We start from the raw sequence: 12,696 nt of genomic DNA, 5'->3' as shown, positions 1-12,696 counted from the left end.
TTATTCATGGTTCCTAGGGTCATGTTTTATTTGATACGGGTGCTACACACTCATTTGTATCTAAATTTTTTATTATTTTATCTGGGATGACGACGTAAGTATGCGATAGACCTCATGGTATTTCTACACCTTTAGGCAATACTGCCATTTTACATGAGATTGATGGGCCTGTGACACTAGATATTGGTAGAATCAAATTTCTAACCAATCTATTAGTCCTGGAAATGCACACTTATGATGTGATACTTATGATGGATTGGTTATCACACTACCATGCCCAAGTTAATTGTTATGATAGGTCTATTGTTTTCACCATACTTGGTCAGGATATGTACGTCGTCGCTATGCCACTTTCTAACGGGGTCACTAGCATGTATTTGTTCTATGTGGAGGAGGAGATTACTGTGTCATTGGATAGTATACCAATTGTACAGGAATTTTTGGATATTTTTTAGGAGATTCGAGGATTGCCACCTAGTCAAGAAATAGATTTTGTGATTGACTTAGCTCAAAGCACTACACCTATTGCTAGGGCACCATATAGGATGGCACCAGCGGAAATGCGAGAGCTGAGGGATCAGATTCAGCAATTACTCAGCCAAGGTTTTATTCGTAAGAGTACTTCACCCTAGGGAGCACCAGTTTTGTTTGTGAAGAAGAAGGATAGTTCACTTCGCCTATATATAGATTACAAGGAGTTGAACAAGGTTACTATTCGTAATAAGTACCCTTTGCCCAAGATTGATGATCTTTTTGATCAGTTGATGGGAGCTATATACTTCTCTAAGATTGATCTGCGTTTTGGATATCCTCAACTTTGGGTTAGGGAGCAAGATGTTCCAAGGACAGCGTTTCTCACTAGATATGGATCTTATGAGTTTTGGGTCATGCCATTCGGGTTGACTAACGCACCAACAGTCTTCATGGATTTAATGAATAAAGTCTTCAGGACTTACTTAGATCAATTTGTCATCGTCTTCATAGATGATATTTTGATTTATTCTAAGTCGGAGGACGATCATGCCAGACGTCTTTGTATAGTGTTGCAGACGCTTCGTGAACACCAGCTATATGCCAAGTTCGAGAAGTGTGAATTTTGACAGTGGGAAGTGAAGTTTCTGGGTCATGTGGTGTCAGAAAGGAGAATAGCGGTAGATCCAGCCAAAGTTTCAGCAGTGGTTGAGTGAGGACAGCCTACTTCGCCTACTGAGATTCGGAGTTTTCTTGGATTGGTAGGATATTATCGTAGATTCATCCACGGATTCTCGAAAATAGCGAGACCACTAACATACCTAACTAAGAAGGGTGTACGGTTCGTTTGGGATGGACATTGTCAGAAATCTTTTGAGGAGCTAAAGAACAAGTTGACTTCTGCACCGGTTATGTCTACTCCACAGAGCAGGATTGACTATCTTGTCTACACAAATACTTCTTTGCAAGGTCTTGGATGCGTTTTGATGCAGGAGAAGCGACTGATTTCATATGGATCTCGAAAGCTTAAGCCTCGTTAGCTTAATTATCTAACACATGACTTTAAGTTGGCAACTGTGGTTTTTGCCTTGCGCATTTGGAGGCATTATCAATTAGGAGAGTCCTTCAGATTATTTAGTGATCATAAGAGTCTGCAGTATTTGTTCACTCAGCGGGAGCTGAATATGAGACAGTGCTGATGGTTAGAGTTTGTGAAGGACTATCATTTCTCTATACAGTACCATCTAGGGAAAGCGAATGTAGTGGCAGATGCACTCAGTCGTTGACCCTATGCGAGTCTTTCTGCTTTATTCACCACTAAGTGGAATGCTTTGAAGACAGTTAATGAGTTGTCTGATGCTTTTATGACTTGTATGGTAGTTACACCTTCTATCATTCACAAAGTTTTAAAGGTGTAACTCACAGATCCGCAGTGCATTGACAAAATTGCAGAGATAACTTCTGGGGAGGTTCCATTTTACTATGTTGGGACTGATGGAGGTTTAAGGTACAAGGGACGTTTAGTGGTACCTTTTGCTGACGATTTGAGAAAGGATGTGATGACTGAGACTCATCATTCTAAATTTTCTATTCATCCAGGAAGAGACAAGATGTATCAGGATATGAAACGGCAGTTTTGGTGGGCAGGTATGAAAAATGACATTGCTATTTTTGTCTCTCGGTGTAGTACTTGTCAGATGGTCAAGATTGATCATCAGCGGCCGCCAGGAGCTCTACAGCCACTACCTATACCGGAGTAGAAATAGGAGAGAATTTCTATGGATTTTGTGGAGGGATTACCTAATTCCTTTAAGGATCACAATTCCAATTGTGAATAATATGCACCGGTATAGGACGGTGGCATACAAGGGATGGATTAGTTCAAAATACTAAGTCCTACCTATTCTGAAATAAGAAATGGATTAACTATAAAAGTTAAGTCCTACTTGGATATATGTCAGGTCAATGAACAGTTGAATGACGTATCTTGTTTTAGATGGATTTATATATATGATTATGGTGCCGGGATATGAGGTTGAGTCTCAGGATCATGGTTAGGGTGCGTATATCGCCTAGGATAGGTAACTGGACATAGTTGTTGTTCCCTGGTAGGTCTAGGTATACTTGCCCACGTTATGTGCGATTTGCATGTTTTCTCTACTCAGGCTGAGACAGACTTATGGGCTAGTGAGCGTCCTAAGTGTGTACTTATACATATATGGACTATTTTAATTATTGTTGAGATATCTAGGATGTATCTGCGTATCGATTCTCTGCATGGATTGTAGTAGAGTAGAACTTGCTAGTCTTATATTTTTCAGGTATTCGTCAGTTCCAAGCGTAGAGCTTGATCGTGCTGAGCAGAGACAGTCACTCACTCCTCCGACTACGTAGGATTTCCTTTCATATTTTAGTTTTGAATTTCATTTCCGTACTTTACTTTATAATGGGATTCTATTTGGGGTCCACTAGATGGATTCCCGAGTTGTACGTATTGGAGGTTTTGGAAAGTTTGGATTTTATTAACTTATAACTTTTGAGGATTTAATAATTAGAATTCTTTTTAGCCTTTATTATTTATTTCTTAAATCTTTTTGTATTCCGTGTTCATTTACAAATTAATTGTCTGGTATCCCCTCGGATTTGTGCTCGGACTTAATCACGCGTGCCTTTAAAATCAAGGGGTATCACAACTCTCACCCGTGCCTTTAGGATCTTTCTCATCTTCGACTAGTTCTGATCCCTCTGTTCTCCATTGGTAATGGTTCTAAGAGTCTGAACTATGTCTCGAATCATTCCAGTAATTTATATAAATAAATTATGCATCATTAACATCAATTAAAACAAATACTCTTGGCATAAATTGTAAGATTAATCAGTTACAAATAAATTCATCCAACATTGTTTTAAATCATAATTAGCATGCATAATAGATCAATTTAAAGTCTGATTAGTTCCCAGAATTTACTTAGGCCTGTATAGAAAACCGAAGTCTAAGGGAAGGATATAAAAAAAGAACTTGCCTCAAGGTTTTAGATTGAAACATTCTCTTCTTCTTCCTTGGTTTTCCGGTGACCTTGGTTGCCGTCGAACCCTCTCTGTTGCTCCTGGTTTTATCCACGAACAACCCTCTTTCTTCCTCCTTGGTCCGGCTTTCAATCCTTGGCCGAACCCTAGCTTCCTCTCTCAGTTTTCTCTCAAACTCTCTGTCTCTAAAAGTGGCGTGAATAGGGTATCTAAACCCTTTGGCAGACTATCACTATGTATATATAGACTTATATTAAATCCTTTTCCAAGTCTAAGTCTAGTAAAAAAAAAAGGAACAAATAAAAAGGAAAAAGGAAAAATACAATATATACATATACATCTTAAGTATGATACGTGATATACATGTATATAAATATAATATATAATTAACTTATAACTATATATATAAATCAACTATAATAACTATTTTTACTAACTATTAATAATAATTATTATAATTATAATCCCCTTATATACATATATACCCATATATATATATACCTCCATCCATTGGTAAATAATTATACCCATTAGCCTCCTATCCAAGTAGTCCATGCGACCATTAGATTGGTTCATTACTACTATCCAAATTCATCCTTTAAAATTAAAATAAAACAAAATAAAACATAAAGCAATTATATCATTTAATCCTAACAATTAATTACAATTAAATCACACATCATTTAAGCAAGCAAAACACCCAATTAATTCACCACAAAAGCACTCAATTTAAATCAAATAAATCACATAAGCAATTAAAACAAATAAGCATATAATCATGTAGTCACATAAGCACATAAAATACAATTAAATAAATAATTAAATCCCTTTTATATCCTTTTGAAAACTAGGGGTATTACATTTTTCCCCCTAACAAAAGAAATTCCATCCTCGGATTTCACAAAACTTTAAATTAGTTTCTTTTAAAATTCATTTCTGTTCTCGTGTGGACTCATCCTCTATGTATGGGCTCCACCGATTTCCAATGCATCCAACAATATACAAGGTTCCTATATTTAAAAAACGCAATAAATGTACAACTCCTGGGTTGTATCTAACAATGACTCAATCTTACCCAATATTTAGTTAAGGGTAACGATCCCTATTCCTCCAAGTTCCATAGGATATATGCACAAAATTCCTATGCATCCAGCACTAACAAGTTGGTAATGCTAATCTATAAGCAACTGCCTCAATTGATAAACACAATCCGTGTGTAACGACCCAGTCATTTGCCTTCCTTTCCTTTTTCCTGAAATTTTACGAATGAATTTTTTTCGTTTAATTTTCTTTTCTGAACTCTGTTTCATGTTGCTTAGTGTCATCTCGAGTGCTCGGAATTGGTTCTTGAGACTCTTTTCCGTGGATTGACAACTTCTTTTGAGGACCGAGTCATTTTCACATTTTTTTGTTTTTCGATACTATGCATTATTTCGTCCTTTTTCCTATTCTGTCTTATCTCCGTTTGTTAGTTTTTGGCACAACCTCACTTCTCATGCTTGGAGTTGGTTTTTGACTTCATGCGCCTTCATCTTGAGTGGTTTCTTCGAAATACGTATTTTTACTTTTACAAGAAAGTACTCTAGTTGCTCCCGGTGTCCATAGGGGCATAGATGCACAATTCTTCAGAATCTTTTTCATTTCTTGGGGTGTTTTTTGTAAATATCTTTTGAAGATATTTTATTTCAGGGGCATCTAAGAAAATATCTTTTTGAAGATATTTTCATTCTGGGCCATAAATGCAGTTTTCACTTTTTGGAGGGGCCATTGTGCAATTAATGAAAGTTATTGCAAAATGTCTTGTTTTGAGCCTGGATCCTCGTACGGGATTCATTTTCATATTTCGTCGAGTTGTGTACTCTTGGAATTTCCTCCTGGTCGATGTTTTCCAGTTTTAGGGTTTCTGGCCCCGATTTGCGCCAAACTTGTTTTGGGCATAACTTTCTGCTCGGGGCTCAGTTTTTGACACTGTTCCTTCAGTTGTTTATATTTTATCATTTTGAATCTTTTTCGTTCACAAAGTTTTGCCATTTGAGTGAGTCTGCTCAAATTTTACTTTTTCGGACCCGGCGGGGCCCGTTCGGGGCACTTTTTGAGATTTCTATAAAAGGGGGGTGAGATATTTCATTTTTCATCTTCTCCCCTCTTCATGCACGACCTGGAGCTCCAATGGCAGCCCAAGGGGTGCTGCTATCTTCTTTCTCCTCTTTTGGTTCACTTTTCCTTGATGGAAAGTCTTCGGCCTTAACGTTTGTTGTTCCCCTCGCCGTGCTCTACCTTTCCCCCTTATTAGAATTCAGTTTTGGCCATTTCTTAAGTTTGGTTTTGAGGTCAAGTTATGATTTTCATGGGGCTTCTTGCGGATTCTTGTTCACGGTGTTGTCCCCGACAAAACCTTTCGGTATCGTCGAATTCGGAGCACTTTTATTTTAGTGGGCCTTTGGGATTTTCATCTTAAATTGAGGTAGGAGATGTTCTAGGTTTAAATTCTTGTTATATAGCATGCTTGTGATGCTTATACTACTTGTTTGCATGACTAAATATAAACTCTAGAGATTTTATTATTTATTTTTCTTGTACGGGATCTAATTTTCCTTGTTGCTCATGACCTGGTTTAAACATGTAGCATGATTTTATATTGCCCCTTGATATGCTCATCGTCGTGTATTAAAATTGGAACATTTAAATAAGTATTAAAGATTTTATTTAATATTTATCTTAGGTGAAAGATTAATTCACATGGCCTTAACTAGCTTAAAATCAATATGTGTTAGCATATTAAATTAGGTCTTAGCATGCTCTCCAACATAGTTGAATTTGAAAGTGATTGGAGGTGTTTTGAAAGTTAGTAATTATTAATTAATTTAATTAATTAATTTGCCCCGAGTGCACTATTCACTCTATTTGAATTCCAACTTGATATTCTTGATTCACATATCATATAGCTTCACATATATTTGATTTAGAATATTCGGTTAGATTTTGAAACCTTTTATTTAATTAAATTACATGTTTAAGATTTAATCCTCATGGTGATATACAACTTGGAATTGTATTGTGGCATGCCAGAAAATTAAGCTTAGGTATAGTTGTTCACATATATTAAATTGGGATTAATTGCATGAGAATTGCAACTTTTAATTTATATTTAACTTTAGTGAAAGTTTAATTCATATGGTCTTAAATTGAATGAAATAAACTTGTAATGTAATATTACATTAGTTCTTGGCATGTTTTCCAACATAGGTTAATTTGAGAGCATTTGCTTAAGTTTGAAAATCAAGAGATTTTAATTAAAAGAATTAATTAAAATCTATTTTGTGGTCCCATTAGCTTAATTAAGGTTTTAACTTGATATTTGTATTGGCCATGACTTGTTTACTAGCATATATTAATTTGGGACTATCTGAAGTTGTTTTAGAACCTTGGGATTTCAATTAGCATGATTTAATTAAAGTTCTACTTTGTTGTTCTAACAACCTAATTGAGTTTTAGAATGGATATAGGTGATGACCTTGCCATGCCCTTTAACATGTATTAAATTGAGGTTAATTGAAATTGAATCAGAAATCTAGATAATTTAATTGTGTTTATCTATTTAAATTGTATCAATTTGCTCCATGATCTAGTTGTGTTTTAGAAGTGGTTTATATATTCAAATCAAGGACTTAGACTTGTTGTATATTCATTTGGTTATGTTTTGAACATTGGATAACATAGTTGCTATATTTGTATTCGTGATAATATGTTTTTCTTATTGAATATATTGTCGCCTTGTGTAATGATTTACACATTTCGTATTTAACATCTTTCATGCATAGCGTGTAACGAATCGCACACTGAAGATTTGACATTCATCATATCATATTAGTTGTGAATTTAGAGCATGTATTGTATAGGTTTTCAAATTTGGTTGTGCTAAGTAGATAGTTTATTATCTTGCATATTCCTGTTGATATATGCGTTGTTGCACAACTTGTTAATTTTGGAAACTTGGGGATGTCGTTGTTTGACTATGGCTAGGACGTGGTTCTAGTACGGGGGATAGTCCCTCTATATAGTCTAGTGCGCACATAGGGAAGTTACCCATGGGCTAGTAACCCTAAAGTAACTATGTTGTCGGTCTGATCCGGCGTGACGTCCGAGTATCCACTTTGTTTGACTTCTCATTTCATTTTCAAGTTGATAACTAGATAATGTTGTAACTTGTTGTTTCTTATCTGTCATTTCATTTTAAGTTATAGGATGTTAACTTTGCGAAATTGTGCTTTATGCGTTGTATTGGAAGTTCCAATGTTGGTTAAATTGCATCGATATTGAAAATCGTGTTTTAACGTTCTAATAAAGCTTAGGATTGATCCTATTGATTCATTTATAACATAGACGTTAGGTGGCATGAACCACTACTGTTATTTTGTGCTTTAGATTCTAAATTGATGGCTTTGAGAACTTAAACCTTGTTGCATTGTATAACATGCTCTTTTGTTGTTGAATTGCATGGATAATGTGATTCTTGTTAACTTGTATTCAAATATGCTTTTGTCATGTTGTATGGATTACTCTAGATCTAGTTCAATTGTATTGAAAATGCAATTCATGTTAATCTATGCTCAAGCATTCTTCTAGTCATGTTCTTTGGATTATTCCAACCATGATTCGTTTCATACACGTATGTATATCATGATTCTTGTTGCTTAGACTCTAAGGTAGCTTAGGATGCTCCCCGAGTCTCACTTGGACATAGACGTTAGGTGGCATAAGCCCCTTTAATATGTTTCACCTTAAGGTGATAAATTTGTAAAATACTAGGTCGATACATGCTCATCTCCTACGAGTAGCTTTATGTTACTCACCCTTACGATACTGGGGCATATTTCAGGTACGAAGACTTAGTTCGTGACGCCTAGCATTCCTTGGATGTCGTGTAGCTTTCAAGTTTCCATTTCATGCAAATGTTAGCATGAAATGTCATTTTGTAGACTTATATGTCAAAATATGTATATTTGATTCCATGTATGTAATGTATACTTAAGTACACTCCTTTCAATATAATTGATATGTATGAGATGAGGCCGGAGGCCAATGACATGTGTATTGTATTCTATGCAACTTTTTAACTTCATGAAATGTTATGAAAACCTTGAAAAATCGCAAGTCATTACTTCACCATGGTTGCATCGGGTGTGAGAATTCCATTTTCATTCTTTTATAGGGGCTTATAAATCTTGTATGAAGTGTGGCCAAGGGCCAAATGGTCATTTGACTCCATTTTACATTTTTGGATTCCATATTTTCCATTCTAAGTATATTTTTGCCTTTTTGCCCGTTGGGGGGTCGAATTTTGTATTGGCTATATTTTTAAGCCATGAACCATTGTAGCGCGTCTAAATAGGTAAGTTATGTTTGCGTGCATAGTCGTTTCCGGGCAAAACCTCATCGTTTGTGTTTTGAGCCTCCTACGATTTCATTTTGCGTTTTTGTTGTATATTCTGATCTAGGGGTATTCTAGACTTTTCCATTCAGTTTTATTTCCTTCTTTCAACATGGTTGAATAGAAAACATGATTTTAGGTGGGGTTTCTTTTTCGTGTTTTTCCAGAAAATGTCGTCTTGGCATCGAAAATCGCTTACGAAGTTCAGCTCTCAGTTTTTCAATTTAGCAACTTTTTCGACCCTCTGGACCAGATTTCTTGGGAGGGAATGTTGGGCATTTTACAGTGAGTTTTTTTTTTAATTCTCTCCCGAGTCACGTAGAAAACTCAATTTTGAGAGGGGTTTCTTATTTGTGTTTTTGCAAAAAAGTTCATCTAGGCCTCCAAATTCAGCCTCTGTTCCGGATTTTTCTAAAAAAAGAACCCACACAGCAGCTTTATGGGCTGTTGTCAGCCATGTGTGCACCCGGCGAGCACGCGGCATGCATGGGCGCGCGTATGGGCGTGCACATGGGGCTGTCATGGCCCCTCGTCAGGCTGCCGCGACGTCAATTCTTCTTTTGGGTTTTTCTCCTTCGTCCGGACTCCGATTCAAGTGATTTTTTTTTTTTAACTTGATTAATTTGTTAGCATGAAATGTCATTTTGTAGCTTTATATGTTAAAACTTGTATATTTGATTCCATTTATGTAACATGTACATAAGTACACCTTTTACAATGTATTTGACATGTATGAGATGAGGCCGGAGGCCAATAACAATTACTTTGTATCCTATGTAACTTTAGACTTCATGAAATATTATGAAAAATATTGAAAAATGACAAGTCATTGTTTTACCATGCTTGCATCGGGTGTGGGAATTCCATTTTTATTTTTTCATAGGGTCTCATTAATCATGTAAGAAGTATGGCCAAGGGCCAAACGGTAATTTGAAGCCATTTCATAATTTTGAATTTCAAAATTTTCATTTCATGTGCATTTTTGCCTTTTTGGCAGTTGAGGGGTCGAATTTTGCATTGGTGGTATTTTTAAGCCGTGGATCTTTGTAGTACGTCCCAATAGGTAAGTTGCATCTATGTGCATGGTCGTTTCCGGGCAAAACTTCTTCTTTGGTGAAATGAATCTCTTATGGACTCGTTTTGCTTTTTTATTGTATAATTTGGTTTAAGGGCATTTTGGGGTTTTTCTTCAGGAAATAAGCCCCGGCCTTGATCTGGTCACTTAGAAAACGTGATTTGGGGGAGGGGGGGTTCTTCTTCGTGTTTTTCCAGAAAATGTCACTTTGGTACCGGAAATCCCTCGCGAAATTCAGTTTTCTGTTTTTCATTTTAACAGCATTTTAACCCTCTTGACCTGATTTTTCTTTGGGGCATTTTTGTCATTTTTTCTTATTTTCCAATTTTGGTGTGGACCATGGTTGATCAGAAAACATGATTTTTTTTTTTAGGGGGTAGGGGGGGTTCTTCTTTGTGTTTTTCCAAAAAACCTCATCTTGGCCCTCAAAAACCCATTTTTTCCCAAAAAAACTCTTGGTATTAGCTTTTTGCTGATCTGTAGTACAAGTGTACGAGTAGTTGGATCTCATAACCGGTTACATGTGCTTGAGCAGAATGTCGTCACCTTGTTTTTTGCCTCGTAACCAGTTAGGAAAGTCTCCAAATCGGTTAGATAGTCTTGGGTTGACTCCTTTTGATCTTTTTACCCCTTTTTCTTCCGTTAGCCGTATCTTCTTCATCCGGACTCCAAATCAAGTGATTCTTGAGTCTAAGTTTATTAATTTTTTGTTGTCTTTCCAATGGTGTGCTCGGTAGGACCCACTTTCATTTTAAAAATGACTATTTTACCCCTAAATGCATTCTTGTCCATTTTTGAAACGTCGCTTCTGCATTTATTTTCTTTGGTTCCATGACCTCATTGATGGTCACATTGGTGTCTTAGAGACATGTTGTATCTTTAGAGATCATTGTTTTATCTTTTGCTTCCGTATTCTGGATTCGGTATCGGATTTATATTCGGTTCATCACAAGACGCGCTGGCCTAAAAACCAGGGTTGTCACAAGACCAAGTTGATTTAATCAACCTAAAATTTCCAATATAAACACCCAATCAAACAAATAAAGACCAAGTTCACAACAAATCATCCAACTACAACATGTAACTACTAAAGATTCAGTTCTTTTCTGTTTAGATCCTCCTGCCTTCCCCACTTCCACTTCCACGACCTAAAAATTTTGGGAAGGAAAATGATAAGGGCCTTTTAGACTTTTTGAAACATAAAATAAGGATATTTTGGTAAAATTCTTTATTCAGATAATTACGAAGTATTTCAGAAAATACATTATATATATATATATATATATATACACATTATTCTCCCATACGCGGTTAAACTTTTGTTACTTTGTAGAACAGTGTTTTTTTTTTTTTAATTGACATGGCCCATTCTGGGCCACACAATTTGACCAGCCACAACAGGACTCCTATTTGACAGGAGAGAATTTTTGTCTTAGATTCTCTCTTTTACGTCACTAGTGCAGGGATGCGGATGGTGTTGATTCATTTTTGGTAAGGTGAGATAAGTGCGTACTAAAATGAGGCAGGGCAATGATAAAGTGATGTACTAGCAAATTTCTATTGGTGCTTGAGTTTTGGTTTGACACATAAGCAACACAAGTTAAGAAAGGACCAAAATGGTGTCGTTTCTCTAGAGGGTAATTTTATAATCTTATTTTTTTAGTGCCGAAACTCGATGTTGTCCTTAAGGCTCCGTTTGTTTCGATATAAAATATTATTTTTGGAAAATATTTTTTTTTCCAGGTAAAATATTTTTTTATTTTTACTTTGTCGGTTTTTAACAAAGGTTTACATCGAGGTTGAGATCGAATCTATAGGGCGGGACATATAAAATAACTTACCGAAAATTGATGGATAAATTATTTTTGTCGGTTTTTTCGTAAATTTTACGACAACTAAACATCAGAAAATAAAAAAATATTTTTCTGAAAAATGTTGTACGTCCAACAATGGAGCCTAAATGTAACTTTTTAATAGCTTAGGGGCATTTGTTAATTCGCGAATGGAGCCTAAATGTAACTTTTTAATAGCTTAGGGGCATTTGTTAATTCGCGCGCCGGCCGCCGGGGGGGGGGGGGGGGGGGCCTTATAGTTCAGGGACTAAAAATATAAGAGATGTGAAAGTGTTTCAAATTATTTTTATTTATAAATAAAATAAAATGTACCAATTTGTTCAAAGATAAATCACGATATAGTTCAAGGATTAAAAGTATAAGATGTGAAGGTGTTTCAAATTATATTTATAAATAAAAATAAAATGTACCAATTTGTTCAAGGATAAATCACGATATGATATCGCAACATTCAATATATTTTTAATTTATCAAGGGCCTTGTAACACAATGGTATCTCCTTTACCTCCCAAAGTGGATGGCAGAGGGTTCAATTTTCCAAAAGAGCAAAGTGGGTGTTTGAGTGGTGTGTGTGTGTGAGAGTTTCTTGCCAATAAAAAATATATATATATTTTTTATTTTTAAAAAAATTTATTAAATTTATTTATTTTCTATTAAGTTCAAGGTTTTTTTTAGATGCTTATAAAATTAAATAAAAAAATTAATTAAAATTAACGTATTACAAACACTAAACCGAAACACCACGTTAATGAAGAATTGAAGTCGTTCTTTTGATATAGGATAGGATAACCATTGAGTTTGTAAGAAGCCATATTAATTACAATTTGTATTTACAAGTA

The sequence above is a fragment of the Cornus florida genome, unplaced genomic scaffold (assembly GCF_030987335.1).
Source record: "Cornus florida cultivar Cherokee Brave unplaced genomic scaffold, ASM3098733v1 CherokeeBrave_3.0.0_Hap2_Chr04, whole genome shotgun sequence".
NCBI lineage: Eukaryota > Viridiplantae > Streptophyta > Magnoliopsida > Cornales > Cornaceae > Cornus > Cornus florida.
The sequence above is the reverse complement of the archived record's forward strand: the minus strand, read 5'-3'. Positions refer to the sequence as shown.